Here is an 18,498-nt window from a genome sequence, read left to right on the forward strand (position 1 = left end):
GGGAGGCTGGTATGTGTAGACAGATGCCCTCCCTGCCCCCCAGCCAAGACACCTCCTTCTCCCCTTTATGCCCCCTCTTCCTCTCTCAGGAGGGTTTTACTAAGTAGACCAAGCTGACCTAGAATTTGTGCTAAAACTTCCCCAATGCTGAGATTACAGACCTGTACAGTTCCACCATGCCCACTTTGGTTCTAGAGAGACATATAAGGATTGGAATAGCAGGTCATTCTCTCTGTCCTTCTGCTACGGGTCAGTTATGTGTACGTCTCTCTGTAAAGTGAACTATTGGCCTACGTGAGTGGTTCTCTTCCCTGGTTGCAACAGTATAATCATTAGGGAAGGTGTTTGTTGGTTGGTTGTTTAAAAGAAGAACAAACCAGGTACCCAGACTCCAAACCAATTCACTCAACATCTCTAGCATCTTATTAAAACAAAACAAAACTAAACTAAAAACTAAAGAACTCTCCCAAGGGATTCCATATTCAGCCAAGGTTGAGAATCATTGGTCCAGATGTTCTCTGAGGTCCTTCTACCCCTAAAACTTTATATCCAGGAGGACTTTTTATAGAGAGAGTATGATACTCCAAAGTCCTCTGCTGGCTATTCTAAATTCACTTAGACATCATAGAAAGTCATGAAAAGTATTCTTTCAACTTAGAAAGAAAATCATTTTGGAAAAAGTATAATTGCCTGAAAAACAAAAGCAAAAGCCCACATACCTTCACTTCCATCTCTTGCAGGCCATTTGGCTCTCTGACTCACGCATCCAACTTTAATGATATGACACATATGCAAATGATGTAAGCCCTTACCAATCGATCAATGGAATAGGTTCCTTCGGCTAGGCACATATTTCCTGTCTGATTCCTTACCTAACCTGTTTTGATAACATGCTATTCTTAGCAGAGAAAATGAGAAGACACGGATCCCGGGTAGAGTGCTTTTTCCCTCCCCCAGCTGGGATTCAGAGAACAGCAGCCCCCAGGCCCATGGCCCAGTTCTATTGCTGAAGGAAGAAGCATTAAGCTGTGTGTCCTGGAAAGCTGCTCTCAGTCCCAGGCCTTTGGGAATCCCACAGTAATAGTCTCTAGCAACAGTTCTTGAAAACAAACCCACAGGAGGAGGCTGAGCCAGGCTGAGGCTTGGAGACAAAGCCCCACTGGATGTCCAGACAGCCATCTATCCCCACTGGAGGATGTTTAGAGGAAGGCACTCATCCTGGTGTGGGGGACCCTGTGACCCCCTCAGTGTTAGCACTAACTTGGGTTAATTCTCAGGTTCTCTAAGACTAGGTCTCTTTCCCACTGTCTGCTTCCATTGGCTATCCTTTCCAAACATTATAAAAAATAATGATCAAATTTCTATTTTTTATCCTCCTTTCTGCTTTCTTCCCTTCCTTCTTCCCTTTTTTTTTTTCTAATTAGAGATGGAAGCCAGAGCCTTGCATCTTCTAGGCAAATGTTCTACCACTGAGTTACATACCCAGCCTGGACCATTTTCTTTTGGAACGTGCACCAACATGGCTCCCTTGTGCAGGCGAGCACTGGGTTAGTGGTTCAGCCTGAGGAAGGCCCTGTTGGGTCTGGGCTGTGATGCTTTTGTGTGTGTTCTTTTGCATATGTCCACTCCGTTTGCCTTTTGGTTTCTTTCTCCCTTTCATTTTATCTCCTCCCCTGATGACATTCCAAGTCAGGCTTTGGGTACAGGAACATTTTGGCCCCAGGAGTGCAGGGCCCCTCCTTTCCCTTTCTGCCCTGTCCTCTGCAGGGTCTGGTACAGAAGAGGGAGCCCAGATATGGTACAGAAGCCTTGGATCCTAAATCTTGGGCTGGAGAGCCCCTCCTCAGCCTGCTTTCCCTGGGCCTGGGGAACATCACACCCCAGGATGCCCCAGAACATGATGGATTCCCCAGGTACCTTCAAAGGGCCCAGCATTTGTTTGCAGTGTGGACCTTGAATCTTGCTCTGGTCATAAACGTTGTTTATTTTGACGAGGACCTACTGAAAGGGGGCTGTGGAGCAGGAAGGGCAAAGAGAAATCAATGGGGGAAGATCATAAAGCCATTAGCGGGGTAGGGCTTGTAGGGGTCATAGGATCATAGAAATTTTCTGGCTAGAGAGAACACAGGCCACCAGAAAGGTCAGAGATGGTCATTATGTCATCAAGAGGCCTCTAAGGGCCACATGGGGCTAGAGGTGGGGCTTGAGGCCTCTTATGTGAAGAATCTTCCTAGAAAATGGATGTAGGGTATGGGGCATGACCCCCCAGTAACCTTCTACCAGGTGGGGGAGGCTGGGGGTTGCTAAACGTGATGGATTTGCCCTCCTAGGGTGAAGAACCAACTGCCAGTTACATAGCAGATCCTCCTGCTTTGGGGAATGGGCACAGCTCCTGGGTAAAGAATTTTGCCTCTACTGTTATTTACTGAAATATATATATATATCAGGTGCTGTACTTAATGTTCTTCCAGTACCTTGTCTTACTCAGTCCTCAAAATAATTTGGGAAACATATTTTTTAATCTCCATTTTACAGCTAAGAGAAGGGAGATGGCTTGTTCAAGGTCACACAAGTCACAAAAGAGGGTGAGATTAGACCTTACACTTAGATTTCTTTTTTCTCCTCTGTCCCTCACTGTCTCTCTGTGTCTGTGCCTGTGCCTGTGTCTGTCTTTCTGTCTCTGTCTCTGTCTCTCTATCTCTCTCTCACTGTCTCACAGTGGTAGGGAATGAACTCCATCTATTATACTAGTCACATGCTATACCACTAAGCCTCCAACCTTAGGATTCTTCAAACCTCACCTGACTGACTTCCACCATCTTCTCCCATCCACTCTGGTCCCTTGTAGCCCCAGAGACCAAATGGGAGAAGGGTCCCCTTCACTGTAAAGCACATGGTGGTTGGCAGGAAGCTCGGGGCCAAACGTGTAGGGCAAGACAACAGAGCCTCTAACTCTTTCTTGGCTCTGGAATAGACTTGGCTCATTCTCTGGAAGATCTTGCTCCCACAAGCCCACGCAGTCAGGAAACCATCCTGATCATCTCACCCTACTGGCTGACTCAGACCAAGTCGCTTAACCTCTCTGAGCCATAGTTTCTGGACCCACCTCCAGAGCTTTGTGGAAGGTGAGGATTGGTAGCTGATTTTGTTTGTAACTCACACCCATTTTGTGTCAGAGCTGCCCAACCAGGACCAGGCCGGGTGATGAGACTTAGTTTTGCCTCTAAACCTGATTTGGATCACAAAAAGATACCTCAGAAGCAGGCAAGGCAAGCCTTGTCAAGATCCCTGCTGAGAAATGAGCGGTTGAGAGACACAGCAGAGGCTGGGCCATGAGGCAGCAGCTTAGGCAGCTCCCTGATCCCCTGACTGTGTAATCCAGTTGCTCAGAGAATGGAAAATCCCCTTCTCTTCCCCCACAAAGGCCTCCTAAGAGGTCTGCTGGCTCTGGGGCTCTCATCTGCCCAGACATCACTCCGTGAGCAGGTTGCCAGGGTCCTCATCCCAGCTGCCCCTCCGTGGGAGGTAAGGAGAGCTGAACCTGTGGGCCAGGAGCTGAGGGACCTCCTATTCTCTGGTTTGCCCAGAAGATCAGAGAAGCAAATGGGCCTTGCTGGTGAAGGCAACTCCTGGGATGGCACCGGGGCTCAGGATGGAGGGAAGGAGGCAGGGGACGTGGATACCCTGGCTGAGGTACCTGGGTGGGGCTTGTCATTAAGCAGTCTGTCATTCTCCCCTCCATCCTTTGCTTTTTACTTAAAAGATGGTCCCTCCCACACCTTCACCTCCCCCACCCCCTCACTTTTACTCATCCATTCACCCAGCACTGACAGCTGCCCTGTGGGTGAACTCCCGATTCTCCTGCTCTAAAGACAGGGCAAGGGCTCTGGCCAGAGCCACCCCCACCCCCAGTCTTCATACGCGCGCGTGCATGCGTGCGTGTGTGCGTGCGTGTGTGCATGTGTCGTGGGCCTCCCTGAGTTAGACCAAAGAAAACGCAGGCTATGAAGAAACTGGCAGGACCAAGAAGGGGAACACAAGGGAGAAAAAGGGCCAGAAGGTTGGTTTAGTGACAGAGAGATTGTTTACCATGCATGCGGAGAGCCTGGGTTCACTTCCCAGCAGAGGGAGGGAGAGGCTGTGAGAGGAAAAATGGAGGTGTGGATAAAGGACTCAGAACCATCTTAAGATGCAGTGTAGGAGGATAAATGATGAAAGGGTGGGGGAGGGTAGGTAGGTACTAGAAAATAAGGAGATCGAGGAGGTATCTCCAGGGCCTGAAGATACTGTGGAGGAAATGGAAAGACCACTAAAGGTCTGCAGGGGGCACTCCAAGGTGTCTCTCTGGGTGCAAAGGCCAAGACACCCCCCCCCCCGCCCCGCTCCTACCTCTGGCACCCAGACATCCCTGACCAGTCCCATGCCACAGATCATGGGGATGTTGTCAGGCTGCAATCAGAGGATTGTCCCTTTGGGGTGACCCTTTCCGTGAGACTGGATGGATGGGTGCCCCCCTCCCCCATGAAGGATGGTACCAGTCAGAGCTTTTGTATATCTCTCTTGTCCACTCACCTCGATGTCTATGGGGCGCTGACTACTTGTGGGGTGTTCTATGACAATGGACTCAGCTTGCAGAAGGAAAGGTACGCGCTCGCTCACAGCCACTTTGTGACCTAGAGAGGAGCCCTGCTTTTCATCCCTCACAGGCAGAGACTAAGAGAATGAGAGGACAGGGTGATGTCACTTCTCCAGAGCCAAGTACTCAGTCGTCCCTCTCCTGGGAACAGTGCCATAGTGCTTTGCATCCCAGATGAGGAAAAATATTTTTGCCTCGTGAGGCTGCCTTATCCTGAGGCATTACACTCAGCACACATCTCCGCACACCCCCTATCAGGTAGAACTTCTTTGCCTTGCTTTTAAAATAAAGTGAGGCCTAGGGAGGCAAAGTAACTTGAAGTCCCCCCTGTGCCCCCAAATGGTAGGCAAGGGCTCTACCACTGAGGTACAACCTCAGCCTACTAGGTGCTGTCTGATGGTCTGATGGTGAATGGATGCTCTCTCCTCCCACTGCCACCAAATCTGAGATTCCTCCATGTCCACTATCATGCAGAGAATCAGGGAGACTGTCAGGGAGGATCCAGCTAGGTGGATCCCTCTAACTATGTTCCCCAGTTCCCCCCATAAAGACCTTGCAAGGGCAAGGGTAAGGTCCCCTGAGATGTCATCTGATTTATGTGACGATATTGTTATTTTATGGGATGGGCCAAAGAGGTGTCAGGAAGCAAGTTAGCAGTAAATCTCCCTCCTCTGCATGTCCTTCCGGCAATTTATGGGGAAATTTGTTCAGAGCTAGGGACTTGGGGCGTGAGTTCAGGCTTGGCGTAGGGAGGTAAGGATCGATGGATCCTCTGGGGGTCTGTTAAACACCCGCGTGAACATTGCCTGCCTACACTCCATCGTAAGCCCCGGGTTCACAGTCCTCAAAGTCCTTCCGAGGATCCCCACAGGTATCAGCAGCCCTTACTCACAGGTGAGCTCATTGCTTGTGTGCCTCCACTCCACCAAAGGTGTGCTACTGGGGGCCAGACACAGTGGTTGTCCACATGCACTCCGTCACTGGTGGGCTCGAGTTTCTGAAACAAAGTCTGAGAGTAGAGGTGAGACTTTCATGCAATGACTCTGAAGACGGTGAAACTTCTCAAGGGACAGGAGCTGGAAAGCAAGCCATTCCCCAGTCTGTCTGAGATGGCAGAGGCAAGCAAGTGGGTGGCAGCTCAGAGCTTCGAGCCTGGACCCGTCTCTCATTCTTCCTTTTCCTCTGGTCCTTGTTGTCACCACTGTTGTAAGTTTTCTTTTCTTTTCTTTTCTTTTCTTTTCTTTTCTTTTCTTTTCTTTCCTTCTTTTTTTTTTTTTTCTGTTTTTTGTTTTTTTGTTTTTTGTTTTTTTTGAGACAGGGTTTCTCTGTATAGCCCTGGCTGTCCTGGAACTCACTTTGTAGACCAGGCTGGCCTCGAACTCAGAAATCCACCTGCCTCTGCCTCCCGAGTGCTGGGATTAAAGGCATGTACCACCATAGCTGCCCATGTTCCTCCTGAGATGAACTCCGCAGCCAGGGGTCAGGACATATGGGCTATGGTCGGAGGCCTGGAGGGAAGAGAGGTAAAGGAGAACCAAGCAGGGGTGGGGGAAAGAAAGGTATAGACGAGGCAGGAGGAGAAAAAGACCTTTCCACATCTACCTCCCACCCCAAGGACTGCTAACCACCTACTCAGATGCCCTGGTTACTTACTATCTGGCTGCGCACGGACATCCCTCCATATAGCCCAGGGCACTTGGAGGACAGACCTTGGCACCTGCACATCCCTAGTCCCACGTTCAGTGTTCAGTATCATCTTCAGGAGAGCTCAGGAAATCTTGGCTAAATGAACTCAGGGGAAAAGAAGGAGACATCACCCCTTAAGTGGTTACCAAGGGACTCCCCACTCCATCATCTTCCTGCTGGCCTCCTGACTGTGAAGCCAGGGCTGTGCTCTGTCTCTTGCTGAATATATGGAATTATCTATTACAATACTTCAATATTTATTACATTGATTTCGCTTTAAATGCTTTGTAAATCATAGCAAAAAATAATGGCCTTCCAACAGAGAGTCATATACCGTAATCAACTGGAAGAAAGTCGGCATTGTAATTTAAAAAAAAAAAAAAGTCCTTATGTGAGTCTCTCGCTTAAATTAAGAGACAGGACGTGATTCAAATAATAAAACCCAAGTGAGGCCAGTTTTTCTTGGCAAATTAGCAGAGGTTTTAACTGGAACTGAAAAGGTGTTAAGGTGGGACACTGACCTCATTAGACCTTAATTATTTTCTGTTGCTACATTCCTGGAGTCAAGGGCTTTCCTGCCCCCACCAAAGTGCCCACATAATGCCTTGTCTCAAGAACTTTGGCTTTAGAGAGAAATCACTTCTCAAGAGGCATTAGTGGGATAAAAACAGACACTTCTCTAGTGACCTGTTTCTCCATCATAGACTTTCTAGGGTGCCTAGAATCGCTTGCTGGCTTAGAGGCTGCATAATCTCATCCTTAAAAGCTGAGGATCTAGTTGGGCCTGGTGACACAGGTTTGTAATCCCCGCTACTCAGAAGACTGAGACAGGAGGATCACAAGTTCAAGGCCAACTTGGGTGACTAGTTTGTGAGACCTTATTATAAAATAGAAAGTTAAAAAAAATCAGGATGAATATACTTCATCTGTTGTCTCTAGTCTCTTTAGAGTATGCCCAAGATTTTGACAAAAGCCATCATTTATCCAGACAAGGAGGAGATGTGTGTGTATGTGTCTGCGGACTTTGGGGGACACAGAAAGCACCTTTTACTGCAAGAGCATTCTGCTTCATCTTTCATGGCCCACATTGGCTGGTTACCAGTCCCAAAGCTAGTTAGGCTCAGTCCAAGATATCCACACATAGGCAGAAGAACATGAATCCCATGTCAGTCACTATCAATGAAATGCGAGTGCGTGACTGAGCGCTGTGTCTGGAAAATGGTGGGCATTGTGGTGGGTGCTGTGGGCATCCGACAGGACAGTTTTGCTATTCTGGAAGGAAAGACTCTTAGAAGGGTCTTTTCATTTGCTTCCTCCAACCTTCCTCACTGGCATGGGGGAGGGTAGAGGAGAAATGTTTCCCAAAGGGCTCTAGTGTGGATGTCTATCCCACAGCTCCATCCCACCTTCCCCATGACAGCCCCATTGAGCTGTGTGTACTTGGAGCCATCAGCTCAACTCCTCTCACTGACCTCCAAAGTGAGGGAGACGTTCTAAGACTTGGTCTTTTGAGGACTATGTTTGTTGGTCCCAGATAATGAGCATTGTTGTAGAAAGGAAGGTTAGATGGAGTTAAGCATTGGAAAGAAAAGACTTCAGGCAGGTAGGAGCAGTAAGTCATCATGGTTTAGGGCAGTAGTTCTTCACCTATGGGGTGTTGAAGAACCCGCCTTAGACCATTCAAAGCAGTAGCAAAATTATAGTTATGTAGTAGCATGGGAAATAATTTTATGGTTGGAGTCACCACAGCACAAGGAACTGTATCAAAGGGTCCCAGCATTAGAAGAGTTGAGAAGCTATGGTTTAGGAGATCCCCAGGAATAAAGAGAAATCATGGTTTTTTTATGTTTACCACAGGAGGCTGAGAATGTCAGGGTGTATACTGTAAAACTGGGCCCCAAATTTCAGGATACTACCTCAACAAACTCTCTTGCTTTTTGGAAGGATGTTCAGGCTATGTGAAATGGCCAAACATCTACTCGAGGGCATGTAGCAAGGTTGAAATTGGGGGTGGATTTGGGCAGAAGGCTGTCCTTGCTGTCCTTTCTGACAGCAAGTCAAAGTGGCCTGGCTGAGTCTGAAGGAGCCCCAAGGACTTGTGCGGAGGTCCACCTTGGGTTTTAGCAAGAGAAAGACCATGGCCACAGCCAGGGCTATACAGAGAAACCTTGTCTTGAAAAACCAAAAAGAAGAAGAAGGAGGAGGAGGAGGAGGAGGAGGAGGAGGAGGAGGAGGAGGAGGAGGAGAAGGAGAAGAAGAAGAAGAAGAAGAAGAAGAAGAAGAAGAAGAAGAAGAAGAAGAAGAAGAAGAAGAGAGGGAGGGAGGGAGGGAAGAAAAGAAAGAGAGAGAGAGAGAGAGAGAGAGAGAGAGAGAGAGAAAGAAAGAAAGAAAGAAAGAAAGAAAGAAAGAAAGAAAGAAAGAAAGAAAGAAAGAAAGAAACCAAGCAAGCAAGCAAGCAAGCAAGCAAGCCCCTTCTGGATTTCACTTGGGTCTCTTGTGGCTTACAAAGGCCATTCCAGCCAGATGGTGGTAGTGCATACCTTTAATCTCAGCACTCAGGAGGCAGAGGAAGATGGATCTCTGAGTTTGAGGCCAGCCTGATTTACAGAGCTAGTTCTAGGACAGCCAGGCTATAGCAGTCTGGAAAAACAAACAAACAAGAAGAAAGGAAGGAAGGAAGGAAGGAAGGAAGGAAGGAAGAAAGAAAGGAAGAAAGGAAGAAAGGAAGAAGGGAAGAAGGGAAGAAGGGAAGAAAGGAAGAAAGGAAGAAAGGAAGAAAGGAAGAAAGAAAGAAAGAAAGAAAGAAAGAGGAAAGAGGAAGGAAGGAAGGAAGGAAGGAAGGAAGGAAGGAAGGAAGGAAGGAAGGAAGAAGCTATTCTAATGAAGGAGGATGCTCCACAAAGCTATCAGTATGGATACTTTGTAGAAACACACCTTTGATCCCTGCCCTCAGGAGGCTGAGGGAGACAGGGTGTTGTGCAGCTGAGGCCAGCCTAATGTGCATATCAAGACTCTGTTCAACAAACAAACAAAAACTGTGAAGTTCTGCCCAGATGGTAGTGTTGCTGTGGTCAGCCTGGATAGCTGAACCAGGTATAGAGAGGACAACTCGATCAAATCACCTGTGGGCCCAGGCTGAGCTTCTGGAGTTTGCTTCCCTCCTCCCCAACTTTCTTACAGCTAAACGTTACTTTCCATTTTTCTCTCTGTGTTTTTCTTTTTCTTTTTGTTGTTTGTATTGGGGATCGAACCCAGGGCCTGTACATGCAGGACAAACACTCTCTACACTGAGCTGCATCCCCAGTTCTGACTCCAGGTTTTGTCCCTCTGAAGAATGGGACAGGAAGGAAGCTTAGTCTTCCCAATAACGTGACTTATGGGCTGAAGATGCAGTCCAGTCGGCAAGGTGCACACAAGACCTGAGTTCAGATCCCCATGCCCACCTAAGAGCAGGGTATGGGAGGACACTGGAGGACAGAGGCAGGCTGGTCTGAGGAGCTGTTGACTAACCAACCTAGCCAATTAGTGAGCTCCATGTTAAGTGAGAAACTTTGCCCTAAAAGATAATATACAGGGGCTGGAGACATGGCTCGGCAATTAAGAGCAGACCCTGGTCATGCAGAGGACCTAAATTTGGCTCCCAGCATCCAGTCTGTTAACTGCAGCTCCAGGGGAATCCAACGCCCTTTGCCTCTGTAGGTACCTGCACTTACCTGTACACACACGCGAACACACACATGCACACGCACATGCACATACACACACTGTATGGTAGCCCACACCTTTACTTATTTTTATTTATATACATGCACATATATATGTACATTATATTTTGCATGTATGTATGTCTGTGCACCATGGTACATTCTGGTGCTCATGGCCAGAAGAAGGCTTCAGATACCCTGAAATAGGAGTTCCAGACTGTTAGTAGCTACTGGAAATTGAATCCTGGTCCTCTGCAAGAGCAGTCAGAGTTCTTAATCACTGAGCAATCTCTCCAGCCCTTGGTGTATGCTTTTAACCCCAGCACTCAGAGGGCAGAGGCAGGCAGATCTCTTTGAGTTTGAGCTAGCCTGATCCATACAGTGAATTTCAGGACAGCCAGAGATAGGTAAGGTGACCCTATCTCAAACAAACAAACAAACAAACAAACAAACCCAAAACCAAACAAACATAATAAAAGTTAGAGAGCAAGGGAGGAAGACACATGATGTCTGCCTCTGATCTCTACAGGGGCACATACACACACACAGATACATACACACAGACACACATTCACATACACACACAAACACACATACAGACACAGACACACAAACACACACACAGACATACACACACACACACAGACACATACAGACATACGCAGACACACATTCACATACACAGACACACACGGACACATACAGACACACACTCACAGACACACACAGACACACACTCACACACACAGACACATGCAGACACACACTCACATACACAAACATACACACACATGTGCACACACACTGAGTATTATACTCAGGTTACAGATAAATAGACTGAGGTCCAGAAAGACAGCTGTTGAGGTATAGAACTGGGGTACAAACCCAGGTCTCTGTCTGAATAGAGGTTCCATCCAGGATGGTAAGAATACACATTGGAAGGTGAGCCCCTTCAAGGACACAGAGTCAGTAACTATAATCCCAAATCAGCCCCTGGCACTCAGTCAACAATAAGTATTTCATCAAATAACAAATATCAACCTTAATGGGAATTTTAGTGCAGAAAAGTGAATTGTGAATAAACGAGGGGCTGGGAACTAGATAATTTCTCTTTTCTTTCCCTCTATCATCTCTCTATTTACTTATTTTGAGATAGGGTCTATCCATCATTTATCTATCCATCTGTCTGTCTGTCTATCTATTTTGGATAGGGTCTCTCTGTGTAGCCCTTGTACTAGAACTAGCTCAGTAGACCAGGCTAGCCTTGAACTCAGAGATTTGCCTGCATCTACCTCCCAAGTGCTGGGATTAAAGGCGTGTACCACCACATCCACTTCTTTTTTTCCTTTTAAAGGCTTGTTGGCCCTTAAAAACTGATGCGTGTATGTGTGTGTGCATGCACACAGGCAAACAATGCTGTAACATACATGTGGTGATGGTGGTGGTGGGGGCTCAGATGACAACTTTGGGAGTCAGTTCTCCCCTTCTGGGGATCAGTCTTCAGCCACTGAGCCATCTCACCAGCCCCATATCTTCTGTCACAGTTTCACAGAAGGTTTTGTGCATTGTGTATTTCAGGGAGCACTTTGTGATCCATGCCAATCCCATCTGGCTGTTTCTCTTTCTTTTCTTCTTTTATTGACACAGGGTCTCATTATGCAGCCCAGGCTGCCGGGGACTCACTATGTAGCAGGAGCCTTGGAGCCTTTGGAGCTCTGGGATTTCAGGCATGCACTGCCATGCCTGGCTCTGTCTGGTTCTCCTTTTCAGGTAGCACCACGGCAGAGGTTTAGGCCTCTGAGGAAAGCAGAGGGATAAGAAAGGAAGTAGCAATACTGTGGAAGAAGTAGAGCCCTCGTCGGTATATACAGAGTATAGTCAAATGACTTTTTAAGGGGTCATTGAGACGACTAACTGGGTAAAGGTGCTTGCTGCCAAATCTGAAGACCTTAGTTTGATTCCCCAGGATCCACACAATAGAAGGGAAAAACTGACTTGTGTGCATTGTTTTCTGACTTCTAGTCTCAACACAGGAGGAACATAGTCACCATTATACGAGAAAGAAAGAAATATAGTAAAAGTCAATTACATAAAAAAAAATGTCATAGGCATAAGCGTTGTTTTGCTCCTTGAACCACCTCTTGGGATGACCTAGGCAACACTGCATGACTCCCTCTGGCATTTCTTGTGGTGCTAGAAAGAGATCTTCATATACACCAGGTGGGTGTTCTACCTGTGATTTACAGCCCCAGCTTCAGGAACCAGCCTTTAGTCCAATTCTTACTGAACACCCACTGTGAACTATACAGTGCATTGAGGCCCAGAAGGCCCAGAAATTCCCATGGGATGGTCCCCAGATCTCAAGAGCACGCCCAAGCCGGGGCCCTTTTTTGAGACCTTCCTTTAGGCCACCAGAGGCCACCAGGCATGCCAGGAGGTTGCATGGCCATCATTTGCTCTTTGCTCTGGATCCCTAGTCTTGCTTCAGAAGGTCAGCCCTCTCTGCTCCCGCTCAGTCATCCCTGGCCTTCCACACTGCAGCTCCCTTGGCAGAGAGAAAAGGTGCGAGAGGGAATCCAGAGATTCTGTACTGTTTGTTTTGGGTTCAATGGAATCTCATTTACACGTGTTAATTGCAACTAATTGGCACTAATTGGATGAACAGGAAACCCTCTGGGAGCACTCATACCTTTAATTTGTAGTAAATATCATTAATTAACATATGCTAATTAGAGCCAATTAACATTGATTAAGGGTTGCCAGCTACTTGGAAAGTACAACTCTGTGTCCTCCTCCCTAGGTTGTCTGAAGTCAGCACAAAACATGATACATAGAGTCTGGGGGAGGAAAGGACGTTGTGTCGCACGGGGCACCAGCTACACAAGCACAGAGCCCCAGCAGCCCTCATCCAAACTGGCTGTGTAGAGGTGGCCTCCTGCCCTGTCTGCCCTCCCCTGCGAGTGCAAAGGACTCTGCAGAGACGGGGGAGCACCCTGGCCCACCCTGCCCGAAAGATCAGCACTGTTCAGGTCGCTGGGGGGAAAAGATTGGGAGGTTCCTGGGTTGAGCTGTTCTGCCCTCGAACAGCTCCTGGACAGCAGATGTCATCCTGGGTGAAACTCCAGTATCAGGAAGAGGGTGGCCAGGGGAGGGTCATCCCCTCCAGATGGGGTGGATGGTAGGTTTCCTATTCATCCTGTCCCAACTGGGAAGGGGTGCATGTGTGGACATGCCAAGCCTCCTCCATCAGACATGCATGGAAGGGGGGAAGTTCTATGCAACATCAGGTAGACAGGTGATACGATGACCCCTGTCAGACAGCTCCTCTGCTCATTGTGGGATATATTGTTATTTGAGATTGAGATGCTATCCCAATTTCCCAGGGAATTGGTGTTGGATTGAAAAATTATCTAGGTGTGGTAGTGGTGCACACCTTTAATCTCAGCACTTGGGCAGCAGAGGACTGCAGATCTTGGTGAGTGTGGGGTCAGCCTGGTCTACCTAGTAAGTTCCAGGTCATCTAAGAAGTGAGATTATGTTTTTAAAACAAAATTGGAGCTGAGGGGGTAGGTAGAAATACAGCATATTTCTAGAATGTGGGAGGCCCTATGTTCATCCCTAGTATTAAAAATTTAAGAAGAAAACTCATTTGCCTAGAAGCCAGGCCTTTTAGGGTTGTGTTTGCTAAGTGCCCATGGGACTCTTGAGATTCATTTAAAAATGTATAAATTGTTTTGTTTTGGTCTAATTAAAAAGAAATAAATGTTTATTGCCTTCCACCCCATCTTCTCCAAGGCACCTAGTCTAGGGGCCCTGCCTCTCTAGCAGGCACTGGAATATCTCACTTCCAGAGCTTGCCTTGAACCTTTACCCAGAAGCAAGTCCCCCGAGGCAGGGCTCCACCTGGGTCCTCTGGCTCTTCATCACTGAGCCATCTCTCCAGCCCTATAAATGTAGTTAGATTTTGTTGTAGTTTGTTTGCTTTAGTTTTGGTTTGTTATTTTAGACAAAGTCACCCTATTTAGCCTTGGCAAGCCTGGGACTCTCTGTGTAGAACTGACTGGCCTGGGGTTATGATTCTTCTGTACCTCCCAAATGCAGGGCACCCTAGGTACCTCCAAATGGTGGCTGCTGATTCATCTTTCCTTCCTTCTTCTCCTCCTTTTAAAAAATAGGTGCAGCTTTGGCTGGTTTAGAAGTTGCTATGTAGACTAGACAGGGCTCAAATTCACAGAAATCTGCCTGGATTACAGGCATCCACCACCATGTCCAGCACCAGAGGACATTTTGAAAAGCTTGTCGCCTGTGTGCTTCTGAAGTGACCAAAGCTACAAGCAACATCAAGCCTCCGGGAGCATCCAGTAAATACATTGGCAGTCCCTCTTGCAAACACGCTGAGTGCATACTTTCTCAGATTCCAAAGTGTTCCCAAACACAGACTAGCGCTTAACCTGACTCTTTAACCTCTAGATCATTTCCAGTGTGTGGCTATATAGCAAATAATGCTGGGATGTGCATTCTTGAATTTACAACCTTGCATACATCTTGGATCAATCCCTTGGGAGTCCTTCCCAGAGGGAGAATTGTCAGAGCCAAGGGAATAGGTCACTGGAAAGCTTTGCTGCGGCATGTGGCCAACCTGCCCTTCAGAAACAGTTCTGTCAGCAGTGAACGCGAACATGACCTCTGTCCCGCTGGCTGCCAGCATCAGGCATCTTTTTACAGCCACCAGTGAAATCCTGATGTGTGTTTCCTCCTTTGTGGACTAAAACCAGCATAGCAGGCACACCTTACCTTTCCAGGTGTGTGGGAAGATGTGGATCCTGATGAATCCAGGGATTTGTTCTCCAGGTGCTGTGGGATGAGGAAGGCTTAATACTACTCAGGCTTTGATGGAAGGCAATGAGAACATGGAGAATCCTTGCTTCCAAGTGATGTCTGTGGAATCCTCATTTATCTAACTCAGAGGGACAACACTGCCAGAGGTGGGCTTAGGGTTCATTCGGGACATGGAAAACTTCAATACTGAGGATGCTGGGAAGTTCCCAATGTGCAAAGCCCTTGCAGTGGGGCAGGCTTCCTTCTGAACACACCCTACTCGTTCATGCCCTTCAATGACATGGGCACCGTTATTCCCATTTCACAGATGGAGTCTCTGAGGCTCAGGCAGATTAACAAGTGTGCCTTGACCAACATAGCTGCCAAATGCCAGGGCTGCTCTTTGAACCTGAGTTCTGAGCCCGCTTTGCAGACTGTGTTCTGCAACCTCCCGCCTGTGTGTACCCCTTTGGCTCCCAGAAGCCCTGGCTTCTAGGTAGCTTCTCCTTGGCTCCCGAGATACAATCCTAAGACACAGCCCCTCCCTGCCCTGCTCTGGGCCCTTCATCCCCCTCCCCATGGAAACTTGAGGTCTGAGGGAGAGCTGCTGGCGAGGTTCACAGCAGTTTAATTACCAAAGTGATTTTAATTTGTTTTTGTTAATTGAAATCTCATTAAGCCGTAATTTACTCCGCGCAGCTCGAGAGTCCACAATTCTATGGGTGAAGAGGCGAAGTGGGCCTGTGGAACTTGTTTTAGTCTCGAGATTGTATTTCTTACTTGATCTTGTAGTTGGAGAGAGAGAGAGAGAGAGAGAGAGAGAGAGAGAGAGAGAGAGAGAGAGAGAGAGAGAAGGTGTGTGTGTATGGGTGTCTCATGACAGGGTTCTCTATACAACCAGGTATCCCCTGCTTCCTTAATATAAACTCTCTTGTTCTAGTGCCATGAGGACCTGGTCCTTCCTGTCTCGTTCTGTTCTATGTACAATGAATGTTTTTGACTCCATGAGCTGACTCTTTGAGACTTCACAGAAGATTAGTCCTTTTGTGTCAGATTTCTTTTTTTCTTTTCTTTTCTTTTCTTTTCTTTCTTTCTTTTTTTTTTTTTTTTCTTTTTTGGTTTTTTGAGACAGGGTTTCTCTGTATAGTCCTGGCTGTCCTGGAACTCACTTTGTAGACCAGGTTGGCCTCAAACTCAGAAATCCGCCTGCCTCTGCTTCCCGAGTGCTGGAATTAAAGGTGTACGCCACCACACCCGGCTTGTGTCTGATTTCTGAAGTGGCACTTTTTTCTTTTTCCTGAGTCAGATTCTTTCTGTATAGCTCAGCAGCATGGTCTTGAACTTCTATTCCTCCTGTCTCAGCTTTCTGAGTGCCAGGATTACAGGCATGTGCCCCTGTGCTCATTGATACTTCTTTTGAGACGGGCTGTCATGTAGCTCAGGCTAGCCTTGAATAAGCGATTTAGTCAAGGATGACCTTAGGTTCCCGATCCTCTTGAGCTCTGGGATAATGGGTTTGCACCACTAAACCTGGTTTACAGAGTGCTGGGGTCTGCACCCGCGTGGATTAGTTACCTTTCTATTGCTGTGGTAAAACACCGTGTCGAGGCATCTTAGAAAAGGAGGCCTTTAGTGGGCTTATGGTTCCAGAGGCTTAGCGTCCATTATGGCATGATGGTAGGAACGGTTGAGAGCTCCCTTCTCAAACCACAGTGAGAGGCAGAGAGCACACTGGGAATGGCATGAATCTTTTGAAACCTCAAAGCTTGCCCCCACTAACACACCTCCTGCAACAAAGCCACGCCTCCTAATCCTTCCCAAACTGGTCCACCAACTGAGAACCAAAGTATTCACACGTAGGAGTCAATGTGGGGGCATTCACGTTCAAACTACCACACCAGGGCTTTGTGCAAGCATCCTACCAACTGAACTATGTTCCTAGCTCCTCTGTGGTACTTTAAGATTGAAGTGTCAGTTGTACACGCTTAAACATTCAGGCTTTCTTATTCAGGCCCCTTAATAACTGTAACTAAAACCTCTCTACATGTGTTCAGGCTCCCTGAGTTGGGGGGAGTCTGCAAGCAACTCAAGTGTGTGCACATTGCCTGGCACACAGTGGAGACTTGATGATATAAGGAGTGACCAAGAATGTATTGGAGCCATGCTTTTGACCTGGTCTTTTAAGATGTGCATAGGTGGTGGAGAAACGCATGGACTGCTTCTCTGGCCTGGATCCCTGGATGTTCAGTGCTCGAAGAGCACTCTGAGCCTCCAGAACTTGGTCTGCTTGAGGCGTTCTCCTCTCCCCACATGGCCCCCGACTGCGGCCGCTTGGTAGGTTTCCAGGCCTGACATTTCCAACATGCAATGCCATATGTATCACCCCTCTCAGGTAATTATCACGTAAAATTAAGCTAGTCTTGTACATGAAACCAGCAATTAGCCAGGGATTGAAGGTCAGGGAGAGCTCGTTTACAGAGTCGCTAACAAAATGTTAAGTGGAAGTGTGTGTCAGATGGGCCAGGAGGCTGGATTAGCTGGGGTCGCAGCCATGGACAAGAGAGCACAGGAGACTCCCAGCTCAGCAGCCTGCACAGTGCACAGCGGGAAGAGCTGGCAGCTGAAGGCTCACACTTCTCTCCTCCGGCTCTCAATCTGGGGCCCAGCTTTGAAGGGAAGGTGGCCAAGCCAAGGCTGGTTCCCACTCCATCTGGAAACCTGCTAGGGCCTGCCCCAAAGCCTGCCGGTCCCTCCTCCTCCAGCCTGATGCCTCTCCCCCAACACTTCACACGGGACCCTTCACATCTGCTGTGGGTGTCTGAAGACAGGGCAGCCATGCACGGCTCAAAAAACTTTGCACACAGTAGTCTCTTAGCTTGGAACACTCTTCCCTTTTCCCGACTGCTTTATGGTCAACCTGGAAATCTTTTGTTTCTCTTCTGAAATTTTCAGGCTAAGCCAGGCATAGTGGCATGTACCTGTGATCTAAGCACTAAGGAGGCTGAGTCAGGAAGACACATTCAAGGCCACTCTAGGCGACAACAGCAAGTTCATGGTGGGCCTGGGCTATGTATCAAGAGACCTGTCTTAGAGCTGGGGATAGAGCTCAATTGGCAGAGTTCTTGAAGAACACATACAAATCTCTGGGTTCAATCTTCAGCACCACATAAATGGGGCATAGTGATACACACCTGTTTTCCTGTACTGGGGGAGTAGAGGGGTGGAGGTACAAGATTATTCTTGGGTACATAGTGAGTTTGAGACCAGCCAGACTACATGACACACTGGCTCGAGGGGGCAAAAATCAGGTTATGGAGAAGGCTTGCCCTGTTAGGGAACTTGCAGCCAAATGTGATGACATCAGGTCAGTTCTCGGAACCCACATGGTGGAAGCAAAGAACTGGTTCCTGAAAATTATCTGCTGACCTCTACACATTCACTGTGGCATGCTTACCCACCCACGTCACATATCTATACACACTGAAAAATAATAAGTAGATACATAAATGTCAGAAATATCTACCAGATGGGGGCTGGGTATGTGGCACTTGCCTTTAATCCCAGCACTTAGGTGAAAAATACAGATTTCTATGAGTTTGAGGCCAGCCTGATTTACATTGAGAATTCCAGGCCAGGCAGAATAAGTAAAATGAA

Source organism: Mus musculus, chromosome 11, assembly GCF_000001635.26.
Source record: "Mus musculus strain C57BL/6J chromosome 11, GRCm38.p6 C57BL/6J".
In the NCBI taxonomy this organism is placed as follows: Eukaryota; Metazoa; Chordata; class Mammalia; order Rodentia; family Muridae; genus Mus; species Mus musculus.